This window comes from Mesoplodon bidens (genome assembly GCF_964165515.1).
Source record: "Mesoplodon bidens genome assembly, chromosome: 3".
Taxonomy (NCBI): domain Eukaryota; kingdom Metazoa; phylum Chordata; class Mammalia; order Artiodactyla; family Ziphiidae; genus Mesoplodon; species Mesoplodon bidens.
In genome coordinates this window covers 46,644,861-46,657,108 of record NC_138178.1, presented here as the reverse complement: position 1 = coordinate 46,657,108, position 12,248 = coordinate 46,644,861, and positions in this window count along the sequence as shown.

Below are 12,248 nucleotides of genomic sequence, written 5' to 3'. Positions count from 1 at the left end.
CAGACAAGAAAAACTTGTCTCCCCTGACCCCTGTCTTTTGGCTTTACTCATAATACTTACTGGGAAATGAAATGTTAAATGAGGTCAAATAATAAATTGGTACAGAACTGTTTAAAAGTCAATACCAATTGTTACATTTCCCACAACAACTTCACACCAGAAAATAATTAGATTTGGTACCAAGCTCACTGATGCTGAGTCTTACTCCACTGATTCCTATTCTCTGTGGAGAGGCAGACTCAGTGTTACTGCCTGAAGACTGTTTTATGGATTTTAGTTTTTTAATTCCCATGAGAGAGTTCAAATGGCCACAGCTGCTGGGCTTATCAAAGTGTAGCTGCAGACATCTGTGCTGTGTTTCCTGCTGTTTTTGATATTCCCTATGCTTATTTAAATGTATTGTGACTGACCTTTAGCCCAATCAGTTTAACTTTACATTGAGAGTTTATTGGGGATAGTGGAGGTGGGGAGAAGAGTGAGTTTCATGATGAAAACTCAAGTGAGGAGGTAAAAAGGCGTCTTTGGAGAGACACTTTGTCTATGAAAATGAGGAAGTAGATAAAAGAGAAGAAAAAATTAAATGCACAAAGGCTGCCCAGGTAAAAACTCCATAATGAGAATGGAAGAACTGTGGAAAACAGGAAATAAATTTGAGAAATTAATAACATGTGCTTGGTCCATCCTATGCCCATTCTCTTTCCTTTGACCTTTGGCATTTCCTCTACTGCTCTCCTGGCTGCCTATGCCTGGCCCAGGGACACTTTCTCTAACTTCCCCTTTCTTCCTGCCCTGTCCTTAATCCTCATTAGGATGTACTTCCTCTGCATCCCTGGCCCAGGTAATGGGATTGCTAATGTGATGGTCTGATAATAGGTGTGAGTATGTTGGTATCTGCAAGGCACTGTCTTTAAAGTCTAGAATGAAGGTTTGGGTAGCCTGGGACTTGTCTGACTCTAGTGGAGAGAAAATCAATCATGGAAGCAGGACAGCTGGGGAGATCATTGTGGGCAGGAAGATGCACTGAAAGATCAGAGCCCCTCAAGTCATACCTGCTTACTCTAAGTGATGAACCAGCCCAGGACATGCATATCAGAATATAAAACTTAAGTTTGATGAGGATAAAGTTGCAAGACCAAGGGAAGAGTGTAGGGTGGGAGGACACAAAGGTGACAACAATCACAGCAGCATCCTACTAAGGGCAATTCAATAGGTCAGAGATGCTAGGAAATTGTAGCTCTTAATTTGGTGCCTGCTGCTATTTACAGAGTAGTAAAGATGGAATTCCACAAAAAGAAGGGGGAGGTGGCAGAGTCATTGACAAAATGGAACTTCCCTACAATTTAGCTTCAGTCTCCATAACACTACACATTGGTGTTTCACAACACTTCTTTAAGAGGGTCTCTTAAAGATAGACACTCATTTGAAATCTATGCAAATTCCCACGATGGAGCATGCATTCGTTCATTCAATTATAGTTATAGGAAGGCTGTGTTTTTTAGGCATGTTCCAAGGATGCAAAAATAAGACAGACTTCATGTCCTTAAGGAGCTTGTGATCTAATCCAGGAGAGACACGTGAGCAAGTAATTGCAATGCCATGTGACGAGTGCCCCAGTAGTTACATGGGTGGGAGAAGAGCAGGTGAAGGAGGAGAAAAGGCAAAAAGGTGTTCACAGAGGAGGTCATGTTGAATGAATAGGAGTTTGCTGGCTGGACAAGTAGGGAAAAAGCATCCCAAGCAGTGGAAGTAGCCAGTGCAAAGACATAGAGGAATGAAATAATCTAGTGCCTTTTTAGGGAGCAGATAGATAGAAGTTCAACGAGGCTGAAGGGAGCAGGGGTCAGATGATGAAAAGTTTTGAATGTATTACTAAGGATCTTGGGTATTATTTTATAGGTGATGGGCAAGTTGAGGAATTCCTGACAACTTTGGACCTTGAAGCAATGGAGATTCGTCTCAGGCCAGGTTAGTGCTCTGCACTGTCCCTTTCTTCCTTTCAATGGGCTTGATTCCCCTCAGGTGCCAAGAGCTGAGTTAGTCACACTCTGGTTCATGGCACTCTGTTGACATGGGTCTATGCACAGCCCCTCATTTATTTCATTATGTTATATTTTAATTTTTATTTCACTTTCCCCCTTCAACCATGATCCCTACACCCATTCCTTCCTCCCCACAGAGGCCTCCAGTCTGGTAGATTTGGCAGATGTCCTCAGATATTTATGTATCCTTGTAACTTATGCTGTGCTCTTTTGTATGTCTTTTTTTTTCTGTTGTATTTATTTATTTATGTTAGCACGATTTAAAATTTTTATTTTATATTGGAGTATAGCTGATTAACAATGTTGTGTTAGTTTCAGGTGTACAGCAAAGTGATTCAGTTATATGTATACATGTTATCTATTCTTTTTCAAATTCATTTCCCATTTAGGTTATTACAGAGTATTGAGCAGAGTTCCCTGTGTTTTTCGTATGTTTTTAATTCACACAAACAGTATTGTGACATAACTTTTTTTCATTCAGCACTATGTTTTATAACCTATCTTATGGCTATATGTATACTTGAATTATTACTTCCTACTCCTGCATAATATCCCACAGAATCTATTCACATTTCCTGATCCCTTCCACTAAAGTTTAACAAGAAGTTCACTGCCCTCTAGAACAAACAATGCAGCAATAAACATCCTCCTATATGTCCCTTATGGATCTGGGTAGGAATTTTTTTAGGTCATGTAATCAAGACTGGGATTGTAGGAATGAGCTGTATGTATCTTTGGTTTACCAATTTGGCAGATTGCTCTCCAGAACAGCTATACTAGTTTACACTCCAACTAATTATACATGAGAGTACCATGTCCCTTCATCCTCACCAACATATAGTATTTTCTGACTTTGTAATTTTTACCAAACTCAAATATGTCAAGTGGTACCTCATTTTAATATAGGTGTTCCTCTGACTGCTAATGTGGTTGAGCATCTCTTCAATGATTTGGTAATTGTTCAGATTTCACTTTATGTGAATTATTCACTTATATACTTTCCCTATTTTACTCCCAGGTTTCCTTTCCTTTTCTTATTTATTTTCAGGTATTCCTCATGTATTGAGATATTAATCCCTTGGCTTCTTCAATCATTGCAAACGTCTTTTCCCATGGTGTCACCTGTTAATTTTGTCCATAGTGTTCTTCATCCAATAGAAATACTCAACTTTGATAAAGTCAAAACCATCAGGTTTTTTTCTTTAACTTACAACATATACTTTTAGGCCTGTTTAAAGAAATTCTCTTCAACCCCCAAGTGGACAAAGATACTCTTTCACATTTTCTTCTTTTGGCTATATAGCTTTAATCTTTTATGCTTAGGACTCCTTGATCTGAAGTTCACTTTTGTGTATGGTGTAAAGGAGGGATCTAGATTTGTTTTTCTCCAAAGAGCAAAAAATTACCCCAACTCTGAGTACTAAGTAATCCATTTTTTCCCACCTATATGTCACCTTTTTCATTTATCGAGTACTCATACGTCTGTGGGTTGATTTCTGAGGACTCTATTTTGTTTCATTGTTCTTTTTATCTACTTCTATAGCATTGCCACAATGCTTTTTAAAAAATATCTCTTGTTTCTGATAGGGTAAATGTCTCTCAACCCCATCCTTCTTTTTCACAACTGGTGATGTTATCTATGGACTTGTATTCTTCCATATAAATTTTGGAATGTTTGCAAATCTCCTCAAAAATTGCTGCTGAAATTTAAATTGGGATTCCTTTGCATTTATGGGTTAATTTGGGGATAACTTATTTTTAAAACAAATAAGTCAGGACTTCCCTGGTGGCACAGTGGTTAGGAATTCACCTGCCAATGCAGGGGACATGGATTCGAGCTCTGGTTTGGGAAGATCCCACATGCTGCGGAGCAGCTAAGTCTGTGAGCCACAACTGCTGGGCCTGCACTCTATAGAGTCCATTTGCCGCAATTGCTGAGCCTGCGTGCCGCAACTACTGAGCCCGTGCACCTAGAGCCCACGCTCCGCAACAAGAGAAGCCACTGCTGTGAGAGACCCATGCGCCACAATGAAGAGTGGGCCCCGTTCGCTACAACTAGAGGGAGCCCACGAGCAGCAATGAGGACTCAATGCAGCCATAAATAAATAAATAGCAAGTCATTTCATCCATTAACATGAAAAATCTCTACATTTATTCAGGGTCTTTTTAATACCCTTTTAAAGTTCTAGATTCTTCTCCATTGAGGTCTTATGCATGCTTTATTATTTCATTCCTAGATATTATATAGCTGTTGTTATTGTGAGCAGTGCCATTTTAAAAAAATACATTTTTTTTTTTTTTAATTTTGGCTGTATTGGGTCTTTGTTGCTGCACGCGGGCTTTCTCTAGTTGCAGTGAGCAGGGGCTACTCTTTGTTGCGGTGCGCAGGCTTCTCATTGCGGTGGCTTCTCTTGTTGAGGAGCACGGGCTCTAGGCACACGGGCTTCAGTAGTTCTGGCACGTGGGCTCAGTAATTGTGGCTTGTGGGCTCTAGAGCGCAGGCTCAGTAGTTGTGGCACATGGGCTTAGTTGCTCTGCGGCAGGTGGGATCTTCCAGGACAAGGGCTCGAACCCAGGTCCCCTGCATTGGCAGGCAGATTCTTAACCACTATGCCCCCAGGGAAGTCCCAGTAGTGCCATTTTTAAAATTACATTTTCTCTTTAATTGCTATTAGTGTAATGAAACCACTAGCTCTCTTATTCTGACAGGTTGTTGGTTTTGAAGGTTTTCCAAGTAGGGAATCATGATATCAGCAAAAAATGATAAAATAAAGTCTCTTCCCTCTTTAAACTTTTAGTTCTTGCTTCTTTTTCTGTGTTATTGCACTGTCCACGACTTCCAAAATCATACTGAACAAGAGTAGTGATAGCTGTTTTCTTGCCTCGTTCCTGCTTTTAAGATGGCTACATTTAGAGTTACTCTAGTAAGTATGAAGTTTGCTGCAGGTAGCAATACAGAGCCTTTAACAACTTCCAGACATTGCCTTCTATTCCTAGTTATCTGAGAGTATATATTTTTATATTACAAATAGAGGTCAACTTTTTTCAAATGCTTTTTAGGCTTCTATGAGTTAGTTGTGTATTTTTTTCCTTTTTTGTTCATTAATGTGGTGATTTACATAGACAGATTTTCTGTTATAAAACCATCCTTCATCCCTAGGATAAATCCTATTTCATTATAATATATTATTTTTTAAAAAACTCTGCCAGGTTCTGTTAGCTTTTTTCTTTTTTTTTAGGATTTTACATCTATTTTCATATATGAAATGGTTATAATTTTCTTTTACTACCATCATTTTGTATTGGAATCCAGGTTATACTGACTTTATAAAGTGAGTTGACTAAGTTTCTCTCTTTTTCTACTTTCTGTAACAACCTACATATGGTTGAAATTACATATCTCTAGAATATTTGGTAGAATTTACTTGTAAAACAGTCTGGGGCTAGGGGATTTTTATTCTTTTCATGAAAAGGTGAATTCTTATTTTTCCAATTTCACTAGTGGTTTTAGCCTATTCACATTTTAGATTTCATCTTGTATTAATTTTTGGCATTTGTATACTTTCAAAGACATTTATTTATTTTGTCTAGGTTTTCAAATTTATTGGTTATGTATATATGTGTGTACAATTTTAAATTTCTAATTTCTTTCTGTATTTTGTTTATTTGCAATTTCTCTCTCTCACTTTTTTCCCCTTTAACATTCTTGCCAGAAGCTGTTCTGTTTTATTGATCTTATAAGAAAGTTCAGGTCTTAATTTAGCTAAATTTCTGTTTTTTTTTTTTTTTTTGGTGTTGCTTGCTGCTGTTTGGTATTTTATTGATTTTAATCTTATGTTTATTATTTCCTTCCTTTGTATATCTTTGGCTATCTCTGTTGTTCATTTTCCAATTTCCTGATTTAAGCACTTAGCTCATTAGTTTTAAATCTTTCTTGTTTTCTGATAGATATAAGTTTATTAAATCTATAAATTTCCTTCTAAGTAGTGATTTAGCATGTCCTACAGATTTTGACTGGTATATTTTTAATACCATCTAATTTTAAGTTTCCTCTTTTAAGCAAAGGGTTTTTGTACATATTTTTTAGTTTCCAGATAAGTACATTTTAATATTTTTTTCTTGTTACTGATTTCTTATTTTATTACATACAGTCAGGTAACACTGTATCATTTGATTCTTTGGAATTTATTGTGGCTTCCTCTGTGTACCATTACACAGTTGCTTTGTGTAAATGTTTTGTATGTGCTTGAAAAGAAGTGTATTCTCTCTTAAGGATAATAAATAGATACACGATAGATAGGTAGAAAGACACAAGTTCTTAATTTTGTTCTTTAAATCTATCTTCTTTATATTTGATTTTTAAAAATCTGAACAAAGTTGGCCATATGGACTTCAAATTTCCTAATCCAGGGTTGAGTGAGTATCAGTGAAACAAGATTGGGCATGAGCTGGGTGATGGAGGAGGGAATTTTTTTCACCCTCTGTGTCCAATTTGACTGTACTATGCTAATAACTTATTTTTATAGAGACATGTGTTTTATTGGCAGTGGTTGTAAGAAGAGTGGAGAATGAGGAAAGGAAATGAATGAGGTTTGGATGAATGCCTCCCCACAGTGGAAGGAGAATTAAAGAAAGTTACTCCAATTTGCTCTAATTTGGGCCCTGTGGATGGCTTAAAACCTGGAGAAAGGTAATGTGTGTATGTATGTGTGAATGTGAATGTGTGTGTGTGTATAGGTGCAGGTACCTTTAATGAACTGGAACATCTGGGCACCAAACTGCTTTGCTTTGGGACATCTTGGATGGAAGGGAAACACAAAGAAGAGAGAACACTTTGGTATCACCTCCGAACTGCTCCTTCCTGAGCAAAACAAGAAGGCTCTGTGCTGTGGTTGGCAGGAATAGGTAATTATTTTGGAATCACTTTCTTTTCATAATTCTTGCTTTGTGTGAACAAATCTCAAAATTACCATAAATGTAGATGGAAGTTACACATTAATGCAGCCATCGGGTCTGAGACTAATATTTGTTTATGCATGTCAGCTCCCCTGGGGCTTTCAGAAATATTTTGGGAAGTGGACTTTGTAAAAGACTGGATAATCAAGCAGCAGAAGAGCTCAGGGCCATTGGATTTTGGCCATTAAGTGTTAAAATGACAATTTGTACTCACAGATAGTGACATACTAATTTTTATATGTGTATGTCTTTGTGTGTGTGTATTACCAGATTATATGTATTTGGAAATATATATATAAACACATATATAACATTTTCCACAACTAGCATACAGCTTTGTAAACCTGCTTCATCCATTCAACCATATGTCATTGATGTGATATAACAGTCAATAAAAATATTACTAGTAATCCGCAGTTGGGAAGAATTAATACATTTGAAAATTTGAGGAATTCACCCACTACTGGCTTGTCTGATCAGGCCAAATTTATTTAGCAAGGTAGTATCCAAACATTTAAGTATGCAAATATATGAAGCCAAGTGAGACATCATTTAATTCCTTTATTGTCTTACAGTGAAAGAGAGCAAATGAGCAAGTTGATGGCTTTATGCCAATTATTTTTACTGTGATTTCTTTTATGCTAAGGTATAGCTGAAGGCAAGCCCTCAAATTCTAGCATGAACATGCAGCAGCAATAACATGAATATTTCAGGGGCTGTAAGATTCTTTTCATGGGTTATGGTTGGAAATAAAAGATTTAAGTTACAACTGCTTTGGCAAATGTCAAAAACGACTGGGACTAAATGTAAGAGTGTGTGTAGCCTCAATCCCAGACTTGCTTTAAAAGACCCAAGTTCAGGACTTCCCCGGTGGTCCAGTGGTTAAGACTCCACGCTCCCAATGCAGGGGGCATGGGTTCAATCCCTGGTTGGGGAACTAAAATCCCACATGCCGCATGGCGCAGCCCAAAATAAATAAATAAATAAGACAAAGACCCAAGTTCTGGGTGTTCAAGGCCCTCCACAATGGTACCCTCTTTCTTCCTTTCTTTCTAGATTCATCTTTTACCAGTTACCCCACTTAATGCAGCTCCACACCTCCTTCCAGCCACACAGACTTACTTAACAGGACATGCATTTTCACATTCAAGGAATATGGCCTAAGGACTATCTTCAAATATCAAAGCCAGCAACCCTGCAGTACAATGGTGGCAACACCAAGAAACTCAGACGACTGAGGCTGACTGGCTGAGTCCCACAGAACAGTGGGTTTACATGGCTTAGGTCATGACCCCCAGCATGACAGCTACATTTCCTCCAGTCCTCTACCAGACTGCAGGCTTACCTTCATGCAGACCTCTTGAAGACTGTGTCTATTGGTCGCAATGGTGACCACAGCAGGGACCACATAAAGACACTCTCCCTGGGCTTCCCTGGTGGCGCTGTGGTTGAGAGTCCGCCTGCCGATGCAGGGGACACGGGTTCGTGCCCCGGTCCGGGAAGATCCCACATGCCGCAGAGCGGCTGGGCCTGTGAGCCAGGGCTGCTGAGCCTGTGTGTCCAGAGCCTGTGCTCCACAACGGGAGAGGCCACAACAGTGAGAGGCCCGCATACCGCAAAAAAAAAAAAAAAAAAAGACACTCTCCCTGTCCGAATGACAGCTTGTTGGGAACATCCATTCACACTGAAAGGGAGACATTATTAATCTGGAGGAGAATTAACCAATCAGAGTATTTAACCTATTTGTGTAAGGGTGGTTTTTCCCTTTCCCGGAAAAAAAAAAAAAGTACAGTATTTCTGTGTTTAAAGCACATCAAGAATTAATGAACCTCATTCTCTTTTTCTTACCCAAGTCACATCACTGCTTAAAACCACAAAGTGCTGACCAAGCCAGTGGTTCCAGAACCCGGGGCCTCCACACAGCATTTTAAAGACTCCTCCTCATAATAACTTACTATTTTAATGATAGTCCTGGTAACATATGGTGAATGGAAAACACTTTCTGTAGATTAAGCAACATAGTTCCCATTAATGGTTTACTATACTTGAGACCTTAAAGAGATTTAAGTAACTGGTCATTTGGTGCAGTTTCTGCTGAATTATTTAAAACGCCTCCTTACTGCTTTAACTTTGAATCTGCATTAGAAAGTATAATGCCAATTAGGATTCCTCCATTGCTTCAAATGCTCTAAAAATAAATACAAGCTAAATCCCACCCCCAAATACATTTCTCTCTTTACACTGTGAGCTATCATCTTGAGCTTAGGCATAATAAATAAACAACACACAAAAGTTTGTGAAAGGGGAGAGCCAGAAAATTAGGAAATAATTAAGGTAACAAAAATGAAAGTCTAATGGATGGCTTTTTGGCAGTGCCAAAGATACATGGTTCAGAGTTGTACACTTAGGTAAAAAACTCAGCGTTTACATTTGACTAGTACAAGTCCCAGAATTACATAATCTAAAATATAAATGTAAGTACTTACACTTATATAAAACCAGAAATGAAAGATATTGGCTCAGTTGACTGATTTGAATTTTATTTACTGTGATAATCAAAAGGGAAAATCAGATGCAAGGCAAAACTTTGGCTGACCATATTTCATTTTTGTTTATTTTTGCAAAGCTGAGTATTTCTCTTGTTTCTCCTCACCCACCTGCACCACTTTCTTCTCATGATATGAAGCTTAGGTGTTAACTTTAAGCCTCCATCAGATAAGTTTCCCAAAGTAGACCCAAACTGTTTCATATTCCTCATATACACTTCTTTGGCTCCCAAGAAACCTTTCTACAGGCCACTTCTCCTACCTGGAATGTCTGTCCCTTGCTGCCTCACATCCCTTCCTCTCCATTCAAAGCACTCTACTTAAGGAAGCTCTTCCACAAAAGAGTTCTCAACTAATCCCATCTGGTGCCAGGCATTCTGATCTCTCTATAAGGATTGTGCCCTATATCCTTGTACACGCCGACTCTCCTAAAATAGTTTGCAGATATGGTTTGCATTACTTTTGTTACCACACGTTTTCACCCGGATACATCTCAGCTGATTAGTACACTGTCTTCCTCACAGTTACTGCTCAGGACCTTTTCCTGCTGGACCACTGGAGGCTTAGAATATCAATTTGAACCAGAGTGCCATCTACTGGTAGGAAAGCTATAATACATCAACATGACTACCTTCTGCCCAAGGTACACACACACACACACACACACACACACACACACACACACACACACACACACACACACACACACACACACACACACACACACACACACACACACACACACACACACACCAGTTCTCACAGTTTGATTAAAGAATAAGGAGTATGCTATATCAAATCAAAACTTTACTCCCAGCTTTAGTAAGATCTATGTATTCAAAAAGAAATGACAATGAAGTAAGAAAAGATCCCCATTTGGATCCTCTAAATGAACCTGTCATCTTCAAAAGATGGGTGTGAATTCTAGACTATGTCCCCCGGCTGTTTTGTAACTTTTTCCTTCTATTTATTAAAAAGATTATATATGAAATGAGGAACTGGAGCAATATACAATAAAACATCTGAATGCCATTAAGTTTCTATGGAAATGGCACTGTTTTATGAGGAAGACTAATTTTTGTTTTTGTTTTACTCCAAGAATTGAGGCCTTCCCTCCAGGACTGACCATATCTTTGAGTCATGAGTCTCTGAGTGCATGATTTCTCAGCACATTATGGAAGGAGTACATAAAAGCACAAAATGAGAAATACTTAGTCCCTGTTTATCAGGCTAACATTTTAGCCTAGTAAATAATTCCTCAAACCCTTTAATAATGCCAATCTTTCTACTCACTATAAAGCACATCACATTGTGGGTAAATTTAAATGGCACAGAAATGGGTCTGTAAATTAAGAGAAAACTTTTCTTTCCCCACACAGAAGCTGATTTAGATAGCATGGGATCATTAGTGACAAAACAGATGCCCCCATCTATAACCCAGAGACAGCTCTCAGCTGTACAGAGAACCTTCCGTTTCCTACAGAGAGGTGAACTCAAAACTTGTCACTGATTTTTGCACTCTCTTAATCTTCCTGTTTATTCTGTGCTTCATTAAAGTCAATCTCCACGGGCCAGGCTGTCAGCCGAGCTCGGCCTGTCCTGCTGTCTGCTCTCTCCAGAGAGCATCCTTCATCCTGATAAACGGGCTATGAGTTGAGCACGTGACTTCTTAAAGTAAATAGATTACAGAGAGCTGCTCCTTCCACAGTCGCTCAACAGAATTTGATAAGCAGGAGCTCTGACGTGGGCATCACGGTGGAGACAATGCTTTCCCAAAAGATGGGGTTTCAGATTTACTGTTGTAAAATGAGATAGAGGATATTTATCTTTATCACTGTGTCATACCATCCGTTTAAGACTGCATTAGCTAATGTTGTTTATCTGCCAAGTGCCTCCCTCAGGATTTGGCATCATTATAGGATGTCTGCTGCGTGCCAGGCTCCGCGCTAGGCACTGGAGACATAAAGATACTTAGAAGGAGGGACAGTGATGGCCGTGGTGGAAAACACAGTGAAGCTCCGTGGGAAGCCCTAAAGTATGCTACTATTACAACTCCAGCCCATGTTCTGAGCTTAGGGTGTGCCTGTTTGTTGGACTCACAGACCATGTTATCCCAGAGCAACTGTTATATCTGCATGAAAAAGCAACACTGGGGCCCATGACTGGTTTCTAGGCAGCTCTGCTTCTACCCTGACTCATGCTGACAGATGAAGCAGCAAACCTACCCCGAGGGTGCACGGCTCCTTCCTACCTAGGAAACCAGACGCAGACCAGACTCTGGAGAAGGAAAGTCTCATCTCTCAGAGAGGAGGTTTAGAGGCATCTTGGATGCCTGAGCTGAGGACAGTTGTGTTGCCGTGACCACCAGTGGAGCACTGGAATCACTTCCCAATACCTGGACGATGGGAACTGTGAAAAAGACACCCCATGTGTCATGGCAAGGGTAAAGGTATGGGCAGACCCATAAGACTTTGGAAGCATCCATTCCTGGATGGCCAGGGCAAGAAGCTCACTTGTACTGAGCTAAGAAGCAGGATGAGTTCAAGGGGGACTCGCAGCCACCCCACCCCAGTTTTCGCAAGGTCTGAGTAGCAGAAATCAAATCCAAGAAGGGTCCTGATGATTGGCACTTCTTTATAATGATTGCAACTTCTGCCTGGGAGGCTTGAAGATCAACAAGAAGACAGGACTCCAAGGAGATGGTGTC